Source organism: Ovis canadensis, chromosome 21 (genome assembly GCF_042477335.2).
Source record: "Ovis canadensis isolate MfBH-ARS-UI-01 breed Bighorn chromosome 21, ARS-UI_OviCan_v2, whole genome shotgun sequence".
In the NCBI taxonomy this organism is placed as follows: Eukaryota; Metazoa; Chordata; class Mammalia; order Artiodactyla; family Bovidae; genus Ovis; species Ovis canadensis.
In genome coordinates, this window is record NC_091265.1 from 34,215,908 (window position 1) to 34,242,406 (window position 26,499).

Sequence of the window (26,499 nt, forward strand, 5' to 3'; positions counted from 1 at the left end):
AAACATAAGATTAGAATTAGGGAACATAGGAAAGCTGAATTCCTCATTAGGCTATAATAAAATTTCCTGTGAAGAATTGAAATACTGTACTGATTCCCTGGTGGCTCAGCTGGTAAAGAATGTGTGGGCAATGTAGGAGACACTGGTTCAATCCCTGGGTTTGGAAGATCCCCAGGAGAAGGGAACAGCTCCCCACTCCAGGATTCTGGCCTGGAGAACTCCATGGACATAGGAGCCTGGAGGGCTACAGTCTATAGGATCACAAGGAGTCAGACACAACTGAGAGACCTTCACTTTTCACTTTCACTGATTCCATCACTACAGGAATAGAAGAAATTGAATGATCCACTAAAATGGCATTATGCTTTAAACAAGGAACACAGAGAAGAATCCATTCCAAGGAGGTCAAATATCTAATCCAAGAAGCATAAATGGAAAATATTTACTATCAGCTAAATTTGCAGCAGTAAAGGATGACATAAAGAATTATTTGAAAGAATATTCTGAACTTCTTCATATACATTATCTTTCATTTTCTAATGACATGAATTCTGGCTCTAAGAAAAAGATGCACAGAAGTCATTCAAATATTTGTTGAGTGAAACTGAATTATAAATTTTGTGTGAAATGAATACAGAAAAGCACCTACACTTCTCTGAGAACTACCAGTAATTAAAAGACATTAAGAAACAAGAAGATAAAGCAATTAGCCTCCAATTAATTTTTTTAAAGGAGAAACAGAAAATTAGTTTCTATACTACAGAATTTAAAAAATCAACAGTGTAAGCCATTTTATAAATAAATTCAATATGAAATCATTCATTCATTCCCTATTATATTCACTTCCAGTGTAACTTTTGAAAATACATCCATGTGTAGCAACATGGCTTCAAACTTACCAACTAGATGAAGTGCAAAGTACAAGAAAAGAAGATCATTTTTCCTCTTAGTTTATGGGACTTAAATATCACCAAGGGTAATTCTCATTGTCTATGTTTCGGAAAAGAAATACTCAAAGGCTCTGACTGTACAAGCCAGTCAGAGCAAAGATTTCTTCCTATCAAACTAAGGAAGAGCAAAAGTAAGCTAAAAAAGTACTAAGCTTTTATTTACAATTGATTGTCAAAGCATTGGTCCCTTTTGATCAGAGTGATTCAGAGAAGTCATGTAGTTCCTACTTAAATGATAGCTGAAAACTTCTGAAAGCCAGGACCAGTTTTGTTTCTTTGACTGGTTTTACACAAGTAAATGGGGAAATATTAATAGCAAGCATTAATAGTCTCTGATTGCAGGACTTTCGGCACAGTTTGGCAGAGGGCTTCTTGACTTCTTTTTTGCAATCTGTTAGTGACTCAGTCATGGCCTACTATGGACTTCATCTGGATTACTGACTACCATATCTTGAATTTTCCAAAAACAATTTTTCATATATGATAAATTCTAAACTCTGCATCCAGCTATTGCTTTGCAGTTCTGAGGTTAAGTCACCTAGTGTCCTTCATAGAAGAGGCAGTCCTTAAAAATATTACCATTTGCCTGGGATTCTGTAATGAGACATCTCTTTTCCTTCCACAGCTATTTACATAATTCATTTTTAGAGCTGTTAAACATTTCTAAAAATATATTTTGAAATACTAAATTTGACTTATTGAAAGGTACCAAATTCAGTCTTTTAAGCTCTATACCTTTACAGTAATTACTTCTTTCAACATGAGAGTCAATAGATCGACGTTATTAGGGAAAAATTTTAAAAATATGAATAATCAACATTTAGTCTAGGAATTTAAATATAACTACTGCTTATCTGCATTTCCTTATCAAACAAACAAGGAAGTATAAACCAAAAAAGTTTGCCTAAGATCAGGTCCACATGTGTAATAAGGCCAAAGTATTGGTCAAAGGGGCGATCATGACAGTCATTTTAACCACTGACTTGGATCATAGAAGAAGTGGCTGATTGTGCACAGGACTTGAGTGGATGTGGAGGTTAACACAATGTAAATTCCAGTTGACAATGCACACACTTGTGGAACAAAAGATAAATAAATATAACATGGGCTATAAGGCCACCAAGGTACTAATTTTTCCTTTTTTCACCCTATCTCTTCTAATTCAACTTTGGTGTCTTGATTCTAGGGCTGCTGCTGTATTTCTAAGAGGAACTCTTCCCAAACCAAACACATGACACATTTGTGCTACTGAGTCATAAAGAGATGGACCTTCAGGAAAAATGGCCTACAGATTCAAAAGTTAGGTGTATATATTTAAATGCCTGGCCTAAAAAATCTAAACAAACCGAATAAAGCAACACACTTATTCTTTTGTTGTTAAAAATGACCAGACTATAAAGGTTTCAGTAGATGGGGCCACACAGTATGTAATTGGGACTGAAGAAAAAACTGTAAATGTATAGTTTCTAAAAAGAGAACTAGAATATATAAGGTTGGTGTTATTGTTGGAGAAATACTGAATGGGTTTAAGTGAATATAAGAAAGGAATGAGAGGTTTAAGAACCATTTGCCCCACACAGTATCTTTAAAATAGACAACTATTTAAAACTTATCTATTCTTACGATATTTAAAGAAGTTAACACAAAGTGGAAAATGTAGTGTTAGTTACCTTCTTCCTCATCTTCTTTAACTACTGGGGTACCATGTAGCTTTTTCAGTTTGGGCATTCTCTTGGTTGCCTCTTCAATCCAGTTCCCCTCAGCAGAATGTTTCGATTCCAAGAGATTGCCTACAAACACCAGGTCTTCTAGGCATGGCAGTTCTGCCAGCTTCACAAATTCAGCCCAGTCTTTCACCAGGTTATTAGACATGTAAAGAATCTTCAGTTCCTTCATTACATGGGTCCCTTTCAACTTCTCAATAAAATTGTAGGGGATCCACAGTTCTTCTAATGTGTCCCCTACTACTTCCAGTTCATTTAAGTTGTTTGTGTTGTTTCTTCCTAAAGACAATATTCTTAAGGTTTTTAAGTCATTAGGTTTGCAGTTTTTTCAACGCAGTTTGTAGTCAGTGAAAGCTTCTCACAGTTAGAATGTGTGGCCAATGGTATGTCCATCTTCTCTACAGGGGGAATCTGGGCATACAGCTTTATCTCTCTGGCTTCAGATGGCTTCTGGCTGGTTTTCTCTTCCCCCCTGGCTAGTGCTTCTTTGACTGTTGTTGCTTTTGCCATTCTGGCATTTGCTACTGTCACTCCTGTTTGTGTTTTGTTCTGTTTGTTCATTTGTTTCATTTCTTAGATTCCACATATAAGTGAAATCATACATTATCTGCCTTTCTCTGACTTATTTGACAACATAATATCCTCTAGGTCTATCCATTCTATTGCAGATGACAAGATTTCTTTTTTTTTTTTTTAAAGACTGAGTAATTTTCCACTGTTGTTGGAAGAGGGTGTTTGCTGTGACCGACAAAACTCTGTTAGCTTTTGTCCTGCTTCATTTTGTACTCCGAGGCCAAATTTGCCTGTTACTCCGGGATTCTCTTGACTTCCTGCTTTTGCATTCCAGTTCCCTATGATGAAAAGGACATCTCTTTTTGGTGTTAGTTCTAGAAAATCTTGTAGGTCTTCATAGAACCATTCAGCTCCAGCTTCTTTGGTATCAGTGGTTGGGGCGTAGACTTAGATTACTGTGATATTGAATGGTTTGCCTTGGGAACAAACCAAGATCATTCTGTTGTTTTTGAGATTGCACCAAAGAGTTACATTTCAGTCTTTTGTGTGAGGGCTACTCCATTTCTTCTAAGGGATTCTTGCCTGCAGTAGTAGATATAAGGGTCATCTGAATTAAATTCACCCGTTCCTGTCCATTTTAGTTCAATGATTTCTAAAATGTCAATATTCACTCTTGCCATCTCCTGTCTGACCACTTACAATTTACCTAGATTCATGGACCAAACATTCGGACTCCTATGCAGTATTGTTCTTTACAGCATTGGACTTTACTTTTACCAACAGGTACATTTAATCAACCCTGAATATTCATTGGAAGGACTGATGCTTAAGCTGAAGCTCTAATACTTTGGCCACCTGGGAAAAGCTGACTTATTGGAAAAGACCCTGATGCCGGGAAAGATTGAAGGCAGGAGGAGAAGGGGATGACAGAGGATGAGATGGTTGGATGGCATCACCAACTCAATGGACATGAGTTTGAGCAAACACCAGGAGATGGTGAAGGACAGGGAAGCCTGCTGTGCTGTGGTAAATGGGGTCACAAAGAGTTGGACATGACTGAGAGACTGAACAACAAAAAATTTTCTGCTGTATCTTTTTCCATTCTTCTACTGATGGGCACTTGTGTTTGCTTCCATATCTTGGATATTATAAATAATGCTACAATGTACATAGAGGAGCATATATCTTTTCAAATTAGTGTTTTCATTTTCTTCAGATATATACCCAAAAGTAGAATTACTGGATTATATGGTAGTAGTAGTAGTATTAGTTGTTCAGTCGTGTCCAACTCTCTGCGACCCTTTGGACTGTGGCCTGCCAGGCTTCTCTGTCCATGGGATTGTCCAGGCAAGAATACTGAAGTGGATTGCATTGCCTTCTCCAATTGCCATTCCCTTCTCCATATATGGTACTTCTATTTCTAGTTTTTTGAGAAACCTCTATATTGTTTTCCAGAGTGGCTGCACCAATTTACATTCCCAACAGTGCACAAGAGTTCCCTTTTCTCCACTTGTTATTTGTTGTTGTTGTTGTTGTTTTTTTGAGAATAGATGTTGACATTCTGAGAGGTGTGAGGGGATATTTCACTGTGATTTTGATTTGCATTTCCCTGATGATTTTTGATGCTTTTATGTGCCTGTTGGCAATCCTTCTGTCTCCTTTGGAAAAATGCCTATTGAGGTTCTCTGTCCATTTTTAATCAGGTTGTTTTTTTGATGTTGAGTTGTATGAATTCTTTGCATATTTTAAACATTAGCCCCTTATCAGATAAATCATTTGCAAATATCTCCTCTCATTCAGTAAGCTGTTGTTTTGTTTTGTTTATAGTTTCCTTTGTTGCGCAAAATGTTTGTGGCTTGGTGTCATCACATTTGTTTAGTTTTTGTTTCTCTTGCCTGAGGAGACATATCCAAAGAGATATTACTAAGACTGATGTTACAAAGTGTAGTTCCTATGTTTTCTTCTAGAAGTTTTATGGTTTCTGGCCTTACATTTATGTCTTTAATCCATTTTAATTATTTTTGTGTGTGGAGTGAGAAAGTAGAGACTGCATCAAATTAAAAAATTTCTTTATGGTAAAGGGAATCATTACAAGAGTGAAAAGGCAATCCATGGAATGTAAGAAGATATTTTCAAGCCATTTATCTGGTAAGAGGTTAACATCCCAAATGCACAAGAAACTCCTACAACTTGGTAGCAGAAAAATAACCCAAATGAAAAACAGGAAAGAATTTAAAAACATATTTCTCCAAAGAAGACATGTATATGGCCACAAGGTATATGAAAAGGTAATAAACATCACTAACCATCAGGGAAAGCAAATCAAAACCACAATGAGGGACTTCCCTGATGGTACAATGGATTAAAATCCACCTGCTAGTGTAGGGGACACAGGTTCCATCCCTTGTCTGGGAAGATTCCACAGGCCACAGAGCAACTAAGCCTGTGTGCCATGACTACTGGAGCCAGTGCCCTCTAGGGCCCTCGAACCACAACTCCTGAGCCTTTGTGCTGCAACTACTGAAGCCCATGCGCCTAGAGCCTGTGCTCCACAGTGGAAGGAGCCACCAAAATGAGAAGCCTACACACCGCAATGAAGAGTAGCTCCCACTCACCACAACTAGAGAGAGCCAGCAAAACCAAAAACAAACCAAAAAACCCACAAAGTGATATCACCTCACACTTGTTAAGGTGGCTACTGAAAAACAAACACAACCACTCAAAAGATTAGTGTTTGTGAGGATTTGGAGAAACTGGAACCCTTATACACTCTTGCTGGGAATTTAAATAACCCAGCTATTACACTATGGGAAATAGTTTAGAGATTCTTCAAAAAATTAAATAAAACTACCATTGGTGTGTGCATGCTCAGTCATGTCCCATGCTGTGATCCCATGGCTTGTAACCCACTAGGCTCCTCTCTGCATGGGATTCTCCAGGCAAGAATACTTCAGTGGGTTGCCATTTCTTTCACCAGGGGATCTTCCTAGGATCGAACCCATGTCTCCTGCATTGGCAGGCAGATTCTTTACCACTGAGCCACATGGAAAGCCCCTAAAACTACCATATTATCTAGTAATTCCTTTTCTGAGTGTATATCCAGAAGAATTAAAATCAAGATCTCAAGGAGATGTTTGCACTCTCGTACCTGTTGCAGCACTATTCCCAGTAGCCAAAATATGAAAACAAATGTCCACCAGCAGATGAATATACAAAGAAAATGCAGTATATACATAGAATGGGATATTATTCAATCTTAAAAAAGAAGGAAGGCCTACCATTTGCAACAACATGGATGAACCTGGAGGATATTATTCTAAGTGAAATATGCCAGTATTATAAGGACAAATACTGTATTGTTGTCGTTCAATTGCCAAGTTGTCTGACTCTTCATGACCCCATGGACTGCAGCACACCAGGTCTCCCTGTCCCTCACAATCTCCCAGAATTTGCCAAAGTTCATGTCCATCGCATTGGCGATGCCATCTAGCCATCTCATCCTCTGACGCCATTTCCTTCTGCCTCAATCTTTCCCAGCATAAGGGACCTTTCCAATGAGTTGGCTATTTGCCTCAGGGTGGCCAAAATACTGGAGCTTCAGTTTCAGCATCAGTCCTTCCAATGAGTATTTGGGGCTGATTTCCTTTAAGATTGATTGGTTTGATCTCCTTGCAGTCCAAGGGACTCTAAGGAGTCTTCTGCAACACCATAGTTTGAAGACATCAGTTGGCACTCTGCCTTCTTTACGATCCAACTCTCACAACCGTATGTGATCACTGGGAAGACCAGAGCCTTGACTATACAGATGTTTATAGGCAGAGTGATGTCTCTGCTTTTCAACACCCCTTATATGAAGTATCTAAAATAGTCAAACTTGTAGAATCTGAGACTAGAATAGGTTGCCAAGGGCTGGGAGAAGGGGGAAATAGGGAGTTATTCAATGAGTAAGTTTCAATTATGCTAGGGGAATAAATTCTAGAGACCTATTGTACAACATAGTACCTATAGTTGACAGCACAGTATTGTGCATTTAAATATATTAGGAGGATAGACCTCATGTTAAATATTCTTACCACACACACAAAATAATGGGTCACAAGGAAACTTTTAAAGGTGATGGACATGTTTGTTATCTTTATCTTGGTGGCAATATCATTTGCTGTTGTTCAGTTGCTAAGTTGTGTCTGACTCTCAGCAGCCCCGTGGACTATAGCCCACAAGGCTCCTCTGCCCATGGAATTTTCCAGGCAAGAATACTGGAGCGGGTGGCCTTTTCCTGCTCCAGGAGATCTCCCTGGCCCAAGAATCAAACCTGTATTTCCTGTGTCTCCTAGCATTGGCAGGCAGATTCTTTACCACTAGTGTCACCTGTGAAGCCATTTTAAAGAATAATTAATTTGGAGAACTTACACAAATACATATCAAGACTTACTATGTTGTTGTTGTGGTTTAGTCACTCAGTTGTGTCCAACTTTTTTGCAGTCCCAAGGACTGTACCCCGCCAGGCTTCTTTGTCCATGGGATTTCCCAGGCAAGAATACTGGAGTGGGTTGCCATTTCCTCCTCCAGGGATCTTATTTCCCAGGCAAAAATACTGAAGTGGGTTGCCATTGCCTCCTCCAGGGGATCTTCCTGACCAGATATTAACCCACATCTCCAGGTCTCTTGCATTGGCAGGCAGATTGTTAACTGCTGAGCCACAGGGGAAGCCTCAGTAATATCATGGGTGTATACATGTGTGTGTGCGTGGCTTCAGTTGTGTCCAATTCTTTGTGACCCCATGGACTATAGCCTGCCTGGCCTCTCTGTCCATGGGATTCTCCAGGCAAGAATAGTGGAATGGGCTGCTTTACCATCCTCCAGGAAATCTTCCTGATCTAGGGATTGAACCAATGTCTCTTATGCAGGAGGGTTCTTTACCACTAGCGCCACCTAGGAAGCCCCCATGGCTGTATGCATATGTCCAAACTAATCAAATTAAATACATTAAATATGTATTTTTTATGTAATTAATTTATTTGGCTGCACTAGGTCTTAGTTGTGGCATGCAGTATCTTCGATCTTTATTGCAGCATGTGAATTCTTACTTGCAGCATATGGGATCTAGTTCTCTGACCAGAGATTGAACCATCCAGTCCCCCTGCATTGTGAGCTCAGAGTCTTAGCCACTGAACCACCAGGGAAGTCCCTGAATATATTAAATATGTACTTCAATTTAAAAAAAGTTTTTTTAAAAAGTCTACTGTCTGGAGTCCCAGCACCAGAAGTTCAGATTTAGCTGGTCTGGGGTACCGTATGGTCATTAGAATTTCTAAAAGCACTCTAGATGATTCTGATACTTAGCCAGGGAGAGAAATGACTGACACCTCACTTTACATATGGGAAAGAAAGACTCAGAGAAAGTGAGAGTGACTTGTCTTAGAAATGAGATCAAGAACTGAAACTGAGGTTCAGTTGACTTCTAGTCTTAGGTTCTGTCTAGCACATAACATGCCTCAGGCTCACTTCTTATGCTTCCACACAATCACTCTGTCCCAGTCAAATTGTCTAACATTATATTCCTGGGACACTCCAGGTACACCCCTGTGTCAAATCCAGAGCAATACAAGCTGCCACTGGAGTGCTTATTATGTGCCCAAACTAAGCAAGTAAAATTACATGTGTTATCTCTGATCTATACAACAAGCTTTCAGGGAAAGCATGAGTATCCCCTCTGTTAGAGGAATATGATGCCAGAGATTCTAAGAGACTAGCTACAGTCATGTCTAGTGAGGAGAAGCCAGAATCTGACATGAGTCCTTTGGACTCTGAAGTCCAGGCTCTTGAGCACACTCACTGCCATCCGTTCCAACCCTGCCTTGCTCTCCTGCATTATTTCTCCATTAAGAACCAGTTCTCATGTCAATCCCTCCCTGAAAGCCCTCCCACCCATGTTTTCATTTATTTATCTATCTTTGGGTACACTGTGTTTTCATGCTTTGCATGGGCTTTCTTTAGTTGCCGTGTGTGGAATACTCACTGTGGTGGCTTCTCTCCTTGCAGAGCACTGGCTCCAGGGCAGGCGGGCTCAGTTGTTGCAGCTCTTGATCTCTAAAGCACAGGCTCAGTAGTTGTGGCACTTGGGCTTAGTTGCCCTGCAGCTTGTGAAATCATCTCAGACCAGGGATTGAACCCGTGTACTGTGCATTGACGGGCAGATTTCTTAACCACTAGACCACTAGGGAAGTCCACACCTCATATTTTTATTTATTCAATTTTCATGATCACCCACATTAGCTATTTCGTGGGTCTACCTCACATGGTAACTTGTTTGGTCACATGTGTGACCTGTTTCCTTCTTGAGGATGGAAGGAGAAAGAGCTTCCTGTAACTATGTTTCTGTCTTGGTCTTGTAGCTGTGTCAAGATATGGTGCTGTTGCATGATCATAATATTTAGTTTTCTGAGACTCCTCCCCTGGGACTATCTGGAGACAGGGAGCACCTGTAGGCCCAAGTAGAGCTGAAAATTTGAACTGAGAAGTAAGAGAGCTTTCTGTGGGCTCAGATTTGTAGTAATATTTACAAATAAGCCTCTAGGTGTCAGTAGAGTCTCAAATGAAATCAAAATCTCAGGCTAAAAAGAGTTTTTCTCATCTTAATCACCAACCTAAAGCTAGAATTCCCTCTCCAACATAACAGCAACCATGGCAACATCCTTCCCAGCCCAGAGAATGGTAATGAGGAACCTATCGTTTCTGAGGCAGCCTCTTCAGTGTTTGGGCTCTCCAGGTAGCTCTGCTGTGAAAAAAAAAATCCGCTTGCCAATGCAGAAAAGGCAATAGATTCAGGTTTGATCCCTGGGTCAGGTAGATACGCTAGAGGAGGAAATGGCAATCCCATCCAGTGTTTTTGCCTGGGAAATCCAATGGACAGAAGAGTCTGGTGGGCTACAGTCAACGATGGGACTCCAGAGTCTGACAAGACTTAGTGACTTAGCACACACTTCAGTGTTTGGACAGCTTTATTAAAATACTCTTCTTGATTTTTGTGAAACTGACTCTAGCTTTGACTGCAAAGTCCAAAGACCTGGAGAGTATGTGTCTTGTTCAGAGAAGCCTCCTTTGTACTTCTGTTCTTCCCAAGGCCTCCTCTCCAACAGCCAGATCCTTGCTTAGCCAAACCTATTTTTTCTGCTAAAAGAAAAAAAAAAAAAAGAAAGATTATCACTGTGCTTTCTGGTCCCAACTGTATTCTTTAGAAATATACAGAGCAAACTCAATATATTTTCTGTTAGGAATCTGAAGACAGAAATGAAGCTATCCATCCCTCTATCCATTAAACATCTCTTTACTGGGAACCCACCATGTGCCAGGGCCTGAATCTCCAAGTAGGCAGATAATAAGTGGGAAATGGTATTATTAATGACCTGGTAATTAACTAGTCACAGGTAGGTTGAGTTTTTTATGATGGATTTATGAGCAGGGAATGGAGAGGCAAGGGAACTAGGACTTATTAGTCAGGGACTGCCTACCAGGCAAGGTGTTAGGAACTTCCATATACTATTAAAGTCTTGTGCACATGTGTGCTCAGCCACTCCTTCGTGTCTGACTCTTTGCAACCCCTTGGACTGTAGTCTGCCAGGCTCCTTCCACAGGATTTTCCAGGCTAGAATACTAGCATGGGTTGCCATTTCCTACTCAAGGAGATCGTCCCAACCCAGGGATTGAACCTGTGTCTCCTCTACCTCTTGCATCAGCAGGTGGATTTTTTACCACCTGTTAACCTATTTAAATCTTACTACTGTCTTATGAAGTAAGCATCTTCCTTCTTATGAAATAAGTATCTTCCTTCTTATGAAGTGGTTTATATATATATCCACTTTTAAAAGGAAGATGCGAAGGCTTGGAGAGCCTAAATAACTTGACCAAGGACACAAGGCTTCCCGGGTGGCACAGTGGTAAGGAATCTGCTTGCCAATGCAGGAGACACAAGAGACATAGGTTCCATCCCTGGGTTGGGAAGATCTCCCAGAGTAGGAAACAGCAACCCGCTCCAGTATACTTGCCTGGAAAATTCCATGGGCAGAGTAGCCTGGCAGGCTACAGTCCATGGGGTCTCAGAGAGTCGGACGTGACTGAGTGACTGAGCACACACACAAGGACACAGCTAGAAAGTGGTGGAGCTGTACTCCCCACCACACTGTGGGCATTGTGTGGAAATCTCTCAGATAGCTGCAGGGACATCAGAGACCCTTCATGTCATGTGTTAGAAATGAGTACTGCTTTAAATTAAGTTTTCAAGCTTTTGAACATGAATCCCTCATTTTGTCTGATTAAAAAAATTTGTTTTGAGTTTGCAGAGTGATTTCTTTGCTGTTATTTTCTATAGAAGTCAAATTTCCTGTCACAGCTTTCCCATCATAAATTTGGACACATGAAAAAGCATAAAAGAAAAAAAGATCAATTGTATGGAATACTATTCAACCGTAAAAATGAATGAAATAATGCCATTTTCATCATGGCAAATGGATCTAGAGATTATCATACTAAGTCAGGCAGAGAAAGACAAATACTATATGATATGACATTCACTATATGATATGTGAATGATACAAATGGACTATTTACAAAACAGAAACAGACTCACAGACCCAGAAAATAAACATATAGTTACCAAAAAGGAAATGGGGGAGGGATAAATCAGGAGTTTGGGATTAGCAAATACAAAGTACTATACATAGAATAGATAAAAAAGGTCCTACTGTATAGCACAGGGAACTATATTCAATATTCTGTAATAAGCTATAGTGGAAACGAATATGACAAAGAATATGTATATGTATTACTCAATCACTTTGCTCTACAGTAGAATCTAGCACAACACTGTAGATCAACTATATGTCAATTTTTTTAAAAAAGAGAGAATGGGTAACTCAAAAAAGAAAGACAGACAGAAATCAGCAGTAATTTGGGTGTTCATCACTTTATTTTCCTTTAGAATTAGTTCTTTGATTATATTTATTTTAATTGATAAGTTGCTATAATAATCAGTTCAGTTCAGTCGCTCAGTCGTGCCCGACTCTTTGCGACCCCATGAACTGCAGCACGCCAGGCCTCCCCATCCATCACCAACTCCCAGAGTCCACCCAAACCCACGTCCATTGAGTCGGTGATACCATCCAACCATCTCATCCTCTGTCGTCCCCTCTCCTCCTGCCTTCAATCTTTCCCAGCATCAGGGTCTTTTCAAATGAGTCAGCTCTTCGCATCAGGTGACCAAAGTATTGGAGTTTCAGCTTCAACATCAGTCCTTCCAATGAACACTCAGGACTGATCTCCTTTAGGATGGACTGGTTGGACCTTCTTGCAGTCCAAGGGACTCTCAAGAGTCTTCTCCAGCACGACAGTTCAAAAGCATCAATTCTTCAGTGCTCAGCTTTCTTCACAGTCCAACTCTCACATCCATACATGACCACTGGAAAAACCATAGCCTTGACTAGACGGATCTTTGTTGGAAAAGTAACGTCTCTGCTTTTTAATATGCTGTCTAGGTTGGTCATAACTTTCTATGCCATAGATAATACCTATATATTATCTATATAGGTAATATATCATATAGAAAATACTATTTGCTATAATAATACCAAAGAAAATGTTCAAGAAAATAAAAATATCATCCCAAATCTCATACATTAATACAACTATCTCAATTTAATTCATACCCATGTCTGTGTGTGTGTGTGTGTGTACGTGCCAAGTCATTTGTCACGTCTGACTCTTCTCAACTCTGTGGACTGGCCCACCAGGATCCTCTGTCCATGGGATCCTCCATGCAAGAATACTGGAGTGGGTTGCCATGCCCTCCTCTAGGGGATCTTCCCAATCCAGGGATTGAACCCATATCTCTTAGGTCTTCTGTGTTGGCTGGAGTGTTCTTTACCACTAGCGTCACTTGGGAAACCCACCCATATGTGTATGTATATTTCAATTGTAAACCCTTAATAAATACAGGCTATTATTATAATTCCAAATGCTTTCTATTTTAATTTTTTCACTCAACCTTATTTAAGGATCATTTACCCATGTTTTTGTGTAGTTTTCCTAATGATGACATTTAACAGCTACCTAATAGTCTATGAATTTTCATTATATTTTAAGGCCTTTTGAGATGATATTTAGGGATTACTGACAAGAAATGTTTTCTCTCTTTAATTCATTATTTAGACAACCCTATTAAACATGGCTTTAACTCTTTTTGTAGTATCCATTCAATGTGTTACACACTCAAGAAGGACAGGGAAATATCTTTTTAGTAAGCAGGACATTTTCTTTTTGGTTTTAGAGGGCCTTTTTAAAAAATTAAAATCAGATTTGTGGTATTGATATCCCAGGATATCATACTTGGCCATGAGTTTAATTGGCGTATATTTCTTCTCAAATCTTGACTGTCCTGATCCATGTTTCTGCTGACTGAAGCCTTCAGCTGAAGCTTCTGAAAAACTATTTAGGCTTCACTTGGTCAGTTGCTCTTTAGAGCTTTGCTTTGTGGATTCTTGTTGGTAACTGCTGCTTGTTCTTTCCATGCCTAGTGTTTCCGGCAGCAGGTCAAACAATGGAGACCACTGTTTGGTTTTGGTTTAATGTGTCTGTGTGTATGTGCACACATGTGTGCAATCCTAATTGTTTCTTCCTGCAGTCTCCTTTTCACTTCTTCATCTTAAAGGCTGCCAGAGCCATCAGGAGAGAGAACTGGGTTGTGATCAAAGTTAGAGTGTTTTCCAGCCAATACTGTAGAGTCCTGATTATCTCTAAGGCTTCTACTGGGCAGTATTCCCAGACTCAGGACAGATGGGGAAGCTACTGTGGGCCTCTCTTCCCATGGTTCCCAGAGGGCTGCCAGGCCTACTGAAGGGCTGGACTTGTCAAGTCCTGCTTCTTGATCTGCAGATGAGTTTTCTCTAGGTTTTATCTAGTTTAGATAGGAGAGAAGAAGACAAAACTTTGGATATCTTCATGCTTCATCAAAATAGAAGAAATATTAGAAAATTTCAAACAAATGATAACATGTTTCTTTTTATCTTAAAACAAGCAAGATTCTTCTCTGGGCTGAGTCATGCTAAACACTTCAGCCAAATGGAGCTTCAAGAGGATGTTGATTCAAAGTTTTGACTGTTCCTGAGTAAAAGGTGTCCATGTGTCATTTTGCTGAGACCTAATTTGAATCCTGTGCACTAGGATATGGGCATGAAGGAGCAAGTCACCTAGGTGGTACCTGAGCCCATGGTCCATCCCTCCTATCATATGATGGCTTTGTAGTTATACACTCACCATTATGCACGCATTTTATGGGCGAAATGTATGATAGATGGTATATGACTGCTTGGAGGTTCTCAAAGTTCTTGGATTCACCTGTCAAAAGTGTCAAGGTCTATCATTCCACAGTTCTACTCAACTATTTCATGGTTCTATGACTTTGGTTCTACTCTTAATAATCCACCTATCTTTCCCCATAGCCAACTATTAAAATTATGTTTAACAAATGTATTATGTCTGTCAATGAATTTTTTCCTCATTATTTTCCACTAACAATCTCTCCCTATTTTGACCTTCTTAGAATTTTATTTGTTTCTTTCCTTGGCACTAATAAAATTTGTACTTTAAAAGCTTTATATGACCCTATATATTAATACTCTGTGCACTTTATCATATTTTTACCTCTGAGATTATATATATTCAGTGTACATCTGGATCTTATTCATCTGAAACTCTTTTCCCCCCACCCCCCAGCAACTGTTCTACTTTACAAAGCCCAGGACATTACCTGCCACATGACTGGGGCTGGTAGATATTGGTTGAGTTGAAGGGCTAAAGGCTGGTTCTGCTGTAGCAAAGTAAAGAGACATATTGTGGATAATGTATTTTGCTGGATGTTATAAATACCTTAAATTTTTTTTAAATTGGAGGGCAATTGCTTTACAATGTGGTGTTGGTTTCTGCCAGACAACAACATGAATCAGCCATAAGTATACATATGTCCCCTCCCTCTTGAACCTCCCTTCCATCCCCCCACACCATCCCACCCCTCTAGGTTGTCATAGAGCACCTTGTTGAGCTCCCTGGCTACAGGTAATTTGATAGTCACTTATAGATAAAACTAGATTGTTATGTTCTTTGGATAACCTGACCTGGGGAAATATGTGAGCTCAGCAGTGATCTAATATTAATGTTTATATCCTTTTCATCTTATGAAAGTGAAAGTCGCTCAGTCATGTCCAACTCTGCGACCCCATGGACTATACAGTCCATGGAATTATCCAGGTCAGAATACTGGATTGGGTAGCCTTTCCCTTCTCCAAGGGATCTTCCCAACCCAGGGATCATACTCAGGTCTCCTGCATTGCAGGCAGATTCTTTACAAGCTGAGCCATAAGGGAAGCCCAATAATTTGACAGTTTTCTTCTTGGTCTAGCTCTACCTTTCTCAAACCAAAATGCTATTCATGCTGTTACAGTGCCCTCCTTTTTATTCCCTTTCTCATTTCATTGTGTTGAAATGTCAGAAAACAGAGCATATACACTAAAGATTCTGTTGGTTTGAGCAGCCCAAATGGAGAGCTGATTTAAATAGTCTCTTTCCTAGTTAATTTACCAATTTAACAACCATGTCTTAGCCCAAATTCTCTGGATCATAAAGTCTAGGGTCAAAATTAAAGAGCTGATTCTTTTGGGGGGAGTAGGGACACATTTAGAAAGGTAAAAGTGAAGAAAAGTCTAATCAACCAACGCAGCAAGATGTGTTACCTTGCTGGTACTGCTTCCACCAGGCCATGATGAGAAATAAAAAGGTATTTTAGCAGATAGATTCTTTGAGCTACAGTGATTCTCTGTCATGGTCACAGAGAGGAATCATAATTTTTTTTTTAATATTTATTTATTTGGCTTCACCAGGTCTTAGTTACCACATGTGGGATATTTGACCATTGTTGGGACCTAGAGCTCTGACCAGGAATCAAACCCAGATTACTTGCATTGGAAGTACATGGTCCGAGCCACTGGACCATCAGGGAAGTCCCAGAAATCATAATCTTGAAAGAGTCTGTGGAAGAGGAAGACTAAGAAAAATGCCTCTATATGCCTTATTCCCTTCTCCCATTTGCTATTTGTCAAGGTTTGCTTCACAACAGGATAACTCTCCTACACTTACACTGTGCAATTCCTATTGTGCATCATCTGGCCTATTGGCAGTTCCAGAAGCAAGACTCCATGCCCTTGTGGTATGGTAACTTGTCCTGAGAGTCGGGGAGCAAACCAGTGCAGATGGGAGAGTGAACAAGCCATACAGTCCAGAGCTCCAGTTTTGACTCCAGGGAACTGAGCAGAGGCAGCAGCAGTCCAGGAGGTAAAAGGTGCCTTTAGAAAGTGGTTGAAGGGTATAAAGCTGTGCATCTTACACAGCACAGTCAGATTTCACCTTCAACTTTCTATAGCATTTGCTTTGGTGGAGGTCCTCAAGGAGGGCTTGGCAAATCCAGGGGATACTTTCTAGCTTCTGTCTTACTGGAAAATTTTGTTCCATTTGGCAGTATTAGCCACTCTCTCCCTGAAAGTCTATCCTCTTTCTTTTCCTGATTAAGAATAAATTCTTTTCCTTCTTTTCTGGTTGTGTCTTCTTAGAGACAACTGCCTTCTCTTTTCTCTTAAAATTACATATTCTTTGTGGTGTCATTTCTTCTTGTATTCGCACTCTCCACACTTATCTGTCTTCCATGATAACCACCAGCTCAATATTTGCGTCTCAAATCTCTCTGCTCCAGATCCATGATAGTTTACCTATCTTACCTGGGTGTCCAACTTGAGCTCATCCTTTATCCTCTCCTCCAATCCCCACCAAACCTACCTCATCTTGGTAAATGTCACCAAACTAAGAACCTAGTGATTTTCCTGAATTCCTTTCTTTACTTCAGATTTCATATCCAATGAGTCACTGTTGATCTTTCATCTTAAATATCTTTTAAATCCAGACCTCTTCTCTGTTTCCACTGCCATTGTTTTATTTCAGAACTGTAATCACCTAAAATATTCCCTCTGCCTTTGATCTTGCCTCCTTGCAATCTACATTTCAAACCTACTGTTATAATTTTAAAGGACAAATCAGGGACTTTGCTGGTGGTTCAGTAGCTAAGACTCCACATTTTCAAATGCAGGCGGCCTGGGTTGATCCCTGGTCAGGGAACTAGATCCCACATGCTGCAGCAAATAGTTTGCATGCTGCAACTAGAAGATCTCACACACTACAGTCAAGATCAAAGATCCTGCATGCCTCAAGTAATACCCAGCCCAGCCAAATAAATAATAAATACAGTTAAAAAAAAAACTCTAAGATAAAATAATCCCTTCATGGATCACAGCCTTGTTGTAGAGAAGGGACTTGTGTAACTTAATGAAGTCATGCAGGGCCACCCAAGATGGACAGGTCATAGGGAAAGGTTCTGGCAAAATGTGGTTCACTGGAGAAGGGAATGGCAAACCATTCCAATATTCTTGCCTCAAGAATGCATGAAAAGGCAAAAAGATATGACACTGGAAGATGAGTCCCCAGTACAGAAGGTGTCCAGTATGCTACCAAGGAAGACTACAGGGCAATTACTAATAGCTCTAGAAAGAATGAAGTGGCTGGGCCAAAGCAGAAGCAATGCTCAGTTGTGGATGTGTCTGGTGGTGAAAGTAAAGTCCGATGTTGTAAAGAATATTGCATAGGAACCTGAAATGTTAGGTCCATGAATCAAGGGAAACTGGATGTGGTTGAGCAGGAGATGGCAAGAGTGAACACTGACATCTTAGAAATCAGTGAACTAAAATGGATGGGAATGGACAAATTTAATTCAGATGACCTTTATATCCACTACTGTGGGCAAGAATCCCTTAGAAGAAATGGAATAGCCTTCACAGTCAACCAAAGGGTTTGAAATGCAGTACTTGTGTGCCATCTCAAAAACAACAGAATGATCTCAGTTTGTTTCCAAGGCAAATCATTCACCATCACAGTAATCCAAGTCTATGCCCCAACCACTAATGCCAAATAAACTGAAGTTGAATGCTTCTATGAAGACTTACAAGACCTTCTAGAACTAACACCAAAAAAGATGTCCTTTTCATCACAGGGGATTGGAATGCAAAAGTAGAAAGTCAAGAGATACCTGGAGTAACAGGCAAATTTGGCCTTGGAGTACAAAATGAAGTAAGGCAAAGGCTAACAGTTTTCTCAAGAGAATTCACTGGTCATAGCAAACATCCTCTTCCAACAACACAGAAGATGGCTCTTCGCATGGACATCACACAGTTGGCCAATACTGAAATCACATTGATTATATTCTTTGCAGCTGAACATGGAGAAGCTCTGTACAGTCAGCAAAAGCAAGACTGGGAGCTGACCGTAGCTCAGATCATGAGCTCCTTGTTGCACAATTCAGATTTAAATTGAAGAAAATAGGGAAAACCACTAGACCATTCATGTATGACCTAAATCAAATCCCTTACAATTATATAGTGGAGATGATGAATAGATTCAAGGAATTAGATCTGTTAGACAGAGTGCCTGAAGAACTATGGACAGAGGTTCAAAACATTGTACAGACTGCAGTGACCAAAACCATCCCAGAGAAAAAGAAATGCAAGAAGGCAAAGTGGTTGTCTGAGGAGGCTTTGCAAATATCTGAGAGATGAAGAGAATCAAAAGGAAAAGGAGAAAGGGAAAGGTACACCCAGCTGAATGCAGAGTTCCTGAAAATAGCAGAGACAAGAAGGCCTTCTAAAATGAACAATACAAAGAAATAGAAGAAAACAATTGAATAAGAAACACTAGAGATCTCTTCAAAAAAATTGGAGGGCACATTTCATGCAAGGATGGACATGACAAAGGACAGAAACAATAAGGACCTAACAGAAGCAGCAGAGATTAAGATGAGGTGGCAAGAATGTACAAAAGAACTATACAAAAAGGGTCTCAATGGCCTGGATGGTGTGGTCACTTACCTAGAGCCAGACATCCTAGAGTATGAAGTCAAGTGGGCCTTAGGAAGCATTACTACCAAAAAACTAGTAGAGGTGATGGAATTCCAGCTGAGCTGTTTCAAATCCTAAAAAGATGATGCTATTAAAGTTCTGCAGTCAATATGTCAGCAAATTTGGAAACTCAGCAATGGCTCCAGGACTGGAAAATGTCAGTTTTCATTCCAATTCCAAAGAAGGGCAATGCCAAGGAATGTTTAGACTACTGAACAATTGCACTCGTTTCACATGCTCACAAGGTAATGCTCAAAATCCTTCAAGCTAGGTTTCAGGAGTATGTGAACTGAGAAATTCCAGATGTGCAAGCTAAATTTGGAAAAGGCAAAGGAACTAGAATTCTAATTGCCAACATTTATTTGATCATAGCAAAAGCAAGGGAATTCCAGAAATACATCTACTTTTGTTCATTGACTATGCTAAAGCCTTTGACTATGTGAATCACAACAAACTGGACAATTCTTAAAGAGACAGGAATACCAGACCACCTTATGTGTCTGCTGAGAAACCTGTATGCAGGTCAAGAAGCAACAGTTAGAACCGGACATGGAACAACAGACTGGTTCAAAATTAGGAAAGGAATATGTCAAGGCTGTATATTGTCACCCTGCTTATTTAACTTCTATGCAGAGTACATCATGCAATATGCTGGAGTGAATGAATCACAAACTGGAATCAAGATTGCCAGGAGAAATATCAACAACCTCAGATAGGCAGATGATACCACTCTAATAGCAGAAAGCAAAGAGGAACTGAAGAGCCTCGTGATGAAGGTGAAAGAGGAGAGCGAAAAATCTGGCTTAAAACTCAACATTCAAGAAACTAAGATCATGGCATCTGGTCCCATCATTTCATGGCAAATAGAGGGGGAAAAGTGGAAGCAGTGACAGATTTTATTTTATTGGGGTCCAAAATCACTGTGGATGGTGACTGCAGCCATGAAATTAAAAGACACTTGCTCCTTGGAAGGAAAGCTGTGACAAACTTAGACAGCATGTTAAAAAGAAGAGGCATCACTTTGCCGATAAAGGTCCATCTAGTCAAAGTTATGATTTTTCCATCAGTCATGTATAGATGTGAGAGACGGACCTTAAAGAAGGCTAAGCACTGAAGAACTGATACTTTTTAAAAAATATAAATTTATTTAATTGGAGGCTAATTACTTTACAATCAATATTGGTTTTGCCATACATCAACATGAATCCACCATGGGTGTACATGTGTTCCCCATCCTGAACCCCCTTTCACCTCCCTCCCTGTACCGTCCCTCTGGGTCATCCCAGTGTACCAGCCCCAAGCATCCTGTATCCTGCATCGAACCTGGACTGGCAATTCGTTTCATTTATGATATTATACATGTTTCAACGCCATTCTCCCAAATCATCCCACTCTCTCCCTCTCCCACAGAGTCCAAAAGACTGTTCTATACACCTGCGTCTCTTTTGCTGTCTCGCATACAGGGTTATCATTACCATCTTTCTAAATTCCATATATATGCGTTAGTATACTGTATTGGTGTTTTTCTTTCTGACTTACTTCACTCTGTATAATAGGCTCCAGTTTCATCCATCTCATTAGAACTGATTCAAATGTATTCTTTTTAATGGCGGAATAATATTCCATTGTGTATATGTACCACAGCTTTCTTATCCATTCATCTGCTGATGGACATCTAGGTTGCTTCCATGTCCTGGCTATTATAAACAGTGCTGCAATGAACGTTGGGGTACACATGTCTCTTTCAATTCTGGTTTCCTCGGTGTCTATGCCCAGCAGTGGGATTGCTGGGTCATAAGGCAGTTCTATTTCCAGTTTTTTAAGGAATCTCCACACTGTTCTCCATAGTGGCTGTACTAGTTTGCATTCCCACCAACAGTGTAAGAGGGTTCCCTTTTCTCCACACCCTCTCCAGCATTTATTGCTTGTAGACTTTTGGATCATAGCCATTCTGACTGGCGTGAAATGGTACCTCATTGTGGTTTTGACTTGCATTTCTCTGAGAATGAGTGATGTTGAACATCTTTTCATGTGTTTGTTAGCCATCTGTATGTCTTCTTTGGAGAAATGTCTGTTTAGTTCTTTGGCCCATTTTTTGATCAGGCTCTACTACAAAGCCACAGTCATCAAGACAGTATGGTACTGGCATAAAGACAGAAATATAGATCAATGGAACAAAATAGAAAGCTCAGAGATAAATCCACACACATATGGACACCTTATCTTTGACAAAGGAGGCAAGAATGTACAATGGAGAAAAGACAATCTCTTTAACAAGTGGTGCTGGGAAAACTGGTCAATCACTTGTAAAAGAATGAAATTAGAACACTTTCTAACACCATACACAAAAATAAACTCAAAATGGATTAAAGATCTAAATGTAAGACCAGAAACTATAAAACTCCTAGAGGAAAATGTAGGCAAAACACTCTCCGACATAAATCACTGCAGGATCCTCTATGACCCATCTCCCAGAATATTGGAAATAAAAGCAAAAATAAACAAATGGGACTTAATTAAAATTAAAAACTTCTGCACAACAAAGGAAACTATAAGCAAGAAAAGACAGCCTTCAGAATGGGAGAAAATAATAGCAAATGAAGCAACTGACCAAGAACTAATCTCAAAAATATACAAGCAACTCCTGTAGCTCAGTTCCAGAATTGATGCTTTTGAACTGTGGTGTTGGAGAAGACTCTTGAGAGTCCCCTGGACAGCAAGGAGATCAAACCAGTTAATCCTAAAGGAAATCAACACTGAATATTCATTGGAAGGACTGATGCTGAAGCTGAAACTCCAATACTTTGGCCACCTGACATGACTCACTGGAAAAGACCCTGATGCTGGGAAAGATTGAAAGCAAAAGGAGAAGGGAACTGCAGAGGATGAGATGGTTCAATAGCATCACTGACTCAATAGACTTGAATAGAGGAGTCTGGTGTGCTGCAGTCTATAAGGTGATAAAGAATGGGACACTGCTTAGGGGCTGAACAACAACAACAACAGCAAAGATAAAATGAAGATTATTTGGATCACCTTCAACGAAAAAAGTAGGAAGCATAAAGGATGACGAAAGTGAAAGACTTAGTGGTTCAGTTGTGTCTGACTCTGCGACTGACCACATGGACTGAAGCCACCAGCCTCCTCTGTCCATGGAATTTTCCAGGCAAGAATACTAAAGTTGTAGTGATTCCCTTCTCCAAAGGATCTTCCAGACTCAGAGATGGAACTCAGGTCTCCCACACTGCAGGCAGATTCTTTACCCGATAAGCCACTAGGGAAGCCCGTAGATGATAGATGTGGTGGTTATATAAAACATAAAACTTTTATATAGCAAAATTCACCATAAACCAGCCAAAAAGACAAATGACACTGGAAGAAAGTATCCTTTACCAAAGATTTGTATCCTTAATGTTCAAAGATCTTTTTCAAATCAATAACAGAGAAATGTGATATACAACTGACCAGGAAATGTATTTTACACAAGAAAAAGCCTCAAATAGCCAATAAACATAAAAAGTTAAATGTCACTGTCAGTCAAGAAATGCAAATTTAAATATAAAGAAAACAATAAGGATAAACATATGCACAATTAACAAAGAGTTTGGAGATTCAAGCCCTTTCAAACATTGTGGGATATATAAACTTATACAGGGAATTCCCTGGTGCTCCAGTGGTTAAGACTCCATGTTTCCATGGTAGGAGGTGGGGGGGTTTAACCCCTGGACAGGGAACTGAGATCCCAGAAGCCGTGTAGTGTGGCCAAAAAAGCCCCCAAAGCGAAAAACAAACAGAAAAGAGAAAAACATAATAGAATTCATGCACACAGTTTAAGCAAACAAAAGAAAAAACATATTACAGGATTTACTGTTTAGGAATGTTATTAATACTTCGAGGAATGTAGAGCAAAGAAATAATTAAGGATAGGATATACATATAATAATAAGGATATAATATATATAGGATATAAGAAGGATAATAAGGAATATATATATAATATATAACATGGCAGTATGTATAATAATAAAGAATTGGAAACAACCTAAGCGTCCAAAAACAGAGGATGTATGCAGCCATTTTAAAAGATATAGAAAAATACTTAGGAACAAAAAATATTTAAGGAATATTATTTAAAATAACAATAATGAAAATGCAGTCGGTAGGGGGAAAGAAGTTATTATTTTGACAACCTCACACTAGAGTTCAAATAGGGAGGGAGTGTTTTGATTTAGTAAGATAACTTATCTCTGTGTGATTTAGAATAAAGCAAAAGACTCATTAACTTGCCTTGTGCAAAAGAGAATGGGAACTGGAAATGACCGCTTTGGAGTTTATAGCTAAGGGAATTGACTTTGGAAAATGGAAAAGATATTCATTATCTTCTCCAGGAGATAACTGGGCAGCTGGTGCTACTGTAGTACCTCTGGAGAGTTGGCCAGTGAGAGTTTTCCAGCGATGAGAGTGACTAATGGACTCTTTAAAGAACTGCTTTCTAATATGGGGTTTCAAGTTATTCTCTATGTCAAACTTCACTGTAAGCCATTTTTTTCTTGCTCCCAAATCTTCCCTAAATGTTTGCTAACACGCGACCTTGTTTAGGCCATATTCTGGGGTGAGAAAGGGTTGTGGAAATGTAGAAGGGACATTTCACACTCAGCAGGTGAAATAAGTGGTGGAGATCAAGGCAGAAAATCAGAGTTAGAGATAATCAGAAGAAACATATTCCTACCCCCACCTCCACAAAACCCCCAGGAACTCTCAGCAATATTGGTAGAGACTTGGGTTTCACACCCATTCATAGGACAAAGGTTTGAGCAGAATTTTTTTCCATCCCAAAGGATGGCAAGACCTGTAAAGTACGTGGGGAGAGGGAACACAGATAAAACAGTTTAGAAGGATACAGAGCATAAAAAGTTACCTAAAATGCTAAAATTATGAACAATATTTTCATCTTTTCTCGCTTGTATTTTGATTCTTCTATAATGAATCCATATTACTTTTATAATTTTTATTTATTTTTATTTTTTAATAGAAATTTATTTATTTTAATTGGAGGCTAATTACTTTACAATATTTTCTTTGTTTTGCCATACAAAAAAGTATACTGAGGGATGGGCTTCCCTAGTAGTCCAGTGGTTAAGAGTCTGCCTTACAATGCAGGGGACACCAGTTTCAGTCCCTGGTCTGGGAAGATCCCACATGCTGTGGAACAACTAAACCCATGCACCGCAACTACTGAACCCATGCTCTGGAGCCTAGGAGCTGCAACTACTGAGCCCATGTGCCACAACTACTGACCCCATGTGCTGCAACTACTGAAGCCCTCATGCCTAGAGCTTGTGCCCTCCAATAAGAGAAGTCACTGCTATAAGAAGCCCTAGCACCGCAATGAAGAGTAGACCCCTGCTCATGACAACTAGAGAGAGCCTGAGCAAAAAATTAACAAAAAACAGCAATGAAGACTCAGCACAGTCAAAATTAATAACTAAGTAAATAAAATTATAAAAAACAGAAAAAACATGTACTGAGGGAATAGGCAAATCCACCAGAAAGCTGACGTGTGGTTGCCAGGGACTGGCGGGAGGAAGGAATGGGAAGTGACTGCTTAATGGGTATGGCTTTCCTTTGGGGGAGATGAAAATGTTTTAGAGCTAGACAGAGGTTGTGGTTGTACAACACTGTGAATGTACTAAATGCCACTGAGTTATTCACTTTAAATGATTAATTTTATGTTACATGAATTGCACCTCAACAGAAAAAAAGAAAGAAATCTACTGAGGGGAAAAACATACAGCATAAATCAGAGTCTGCCACTCTCGTGCTTAAAAGCCTACAGAGACTTCCTAACTCTTTAGCAGATAAGGCTCTTCCTCTCTGGCCCTGCTGCTCCTCCACCACGGCTACCTATTCCTGTAAACCTTACCCCCCAGCCATACAAAACCATGTTCAGTGCTCTGAAAGGGCCTATTCTTCCCTGCTTCTGTGACTTTGTATGGCTTTTCTTTTCTTGGAATACTCTTCCCCTAGTTGTTTTCCACTCATCCTTCAAAACTCAGCTAAACATCTATTTTGAGAAGCTTTCTCTGACTTCACAGTCTCAGATGCCTCTTCCCCAGATCCCAAGAACCTTCTGGACATTATTTTATCAATGTAGGTGATTGAGAATCTTAGGACAGAACCTGGGCTTTTCCTTCATTTAGCTTCAAAACTTAGCCCAGGAGAGAAGCCACAATTAATGCAGAATGAATAAAGATTTAAAACCTCTGAAAATAACAAGTTTTTCTAATGTAAAACAGGTACAGGTAGTTATCCTGGGTATGAAATTGAAAATGATTCAGAAAAGTTTACCTGACTTACTGTAGTATTGATATAGAGGAACAGGATATCTCTCCTTTTTCTTCTTACTTTTTATGGATTATTTAGGGATTGAAACATAGATAAAAATTCTGAATAATAGGTTAATAAAACTGTCAATCTAAGTAGCAAAATGGACACACATGGGAGATAGAGGTTGCAGAATACTGATCGTTTTAGGAAAATAAGGCTAAAAACTCAATCATGTTTGTGAAAAGAACCCAAAAGTGAAAACAAACTAAAAAAACAAACAATCCAAACCCATGATAGGTAATAGATAAAAGGAGATTTCTTCTTCTTCTTCTTCTTTTTTTTTTTTTTTTTCTGGATACTTTACCTCAAAACTAAGATGCCCTATTGCCATCTTAGGATAGTTTTTATTTTAAAAATTTTATTTATTTATTTTTTGCTGCTGGGTCTTCATGGCTGCTTACAGGCTTTCTTTAGTTGCGGCAAGTAGGGCATACCCTTCATTCCTTCATTCTTTCTGGAGTTATTTCTCCACTGATCTCCAGTATCATATTGGGCACCTACTGAGCTGGGGAGTTCCTCTTTCAGTATCCTATCATTTTACCTTTTCATACTGTTCATGGGGTTCTGTTGGAGAAGGAAATGGCAACCCACTCCAGTGTTCTTGCCTGGAGAATCCCAGGGATGGGGGAGCCTAGTGGGCTGCCGTCTACGGGGTCGCACAGAGTCAGACACGACTGACGCGACTTAGCAGCAGCAGCAGCATGGGGTTCTCAAGGCAAGAATACTGAAGAGGCTTGCGGTTCCCTTCTCCAGTGGGCCAAATTCTATCAGACCTCTCCACCATGACCCGCCTGTCTTGGGTGGCCCCACATGGCATGGCTTAGTTTCACTGAGTTAGACAAGGCTGTGGTCCATGTGATTAGATCAGCTAGTGTTCTGTGATTA

The 26,499-nt window shown here is 39.7% G+C and overlaps 1 pseudogene; it reads right to left on the minus strand.

Annotated features, from left to right (window-relative positions):
- Positions 1-2,612: 2,612 nt before the first annotated feature.
- On the minus strand, positions 2,613-3,184 carry LOC138427140 (dynein axonemal light chain 1 pseudogene; annotated as a pseudogene).
- Between the last annotated feature and the right edge of the window lie 23,315 nt (positions 3,185-26,499).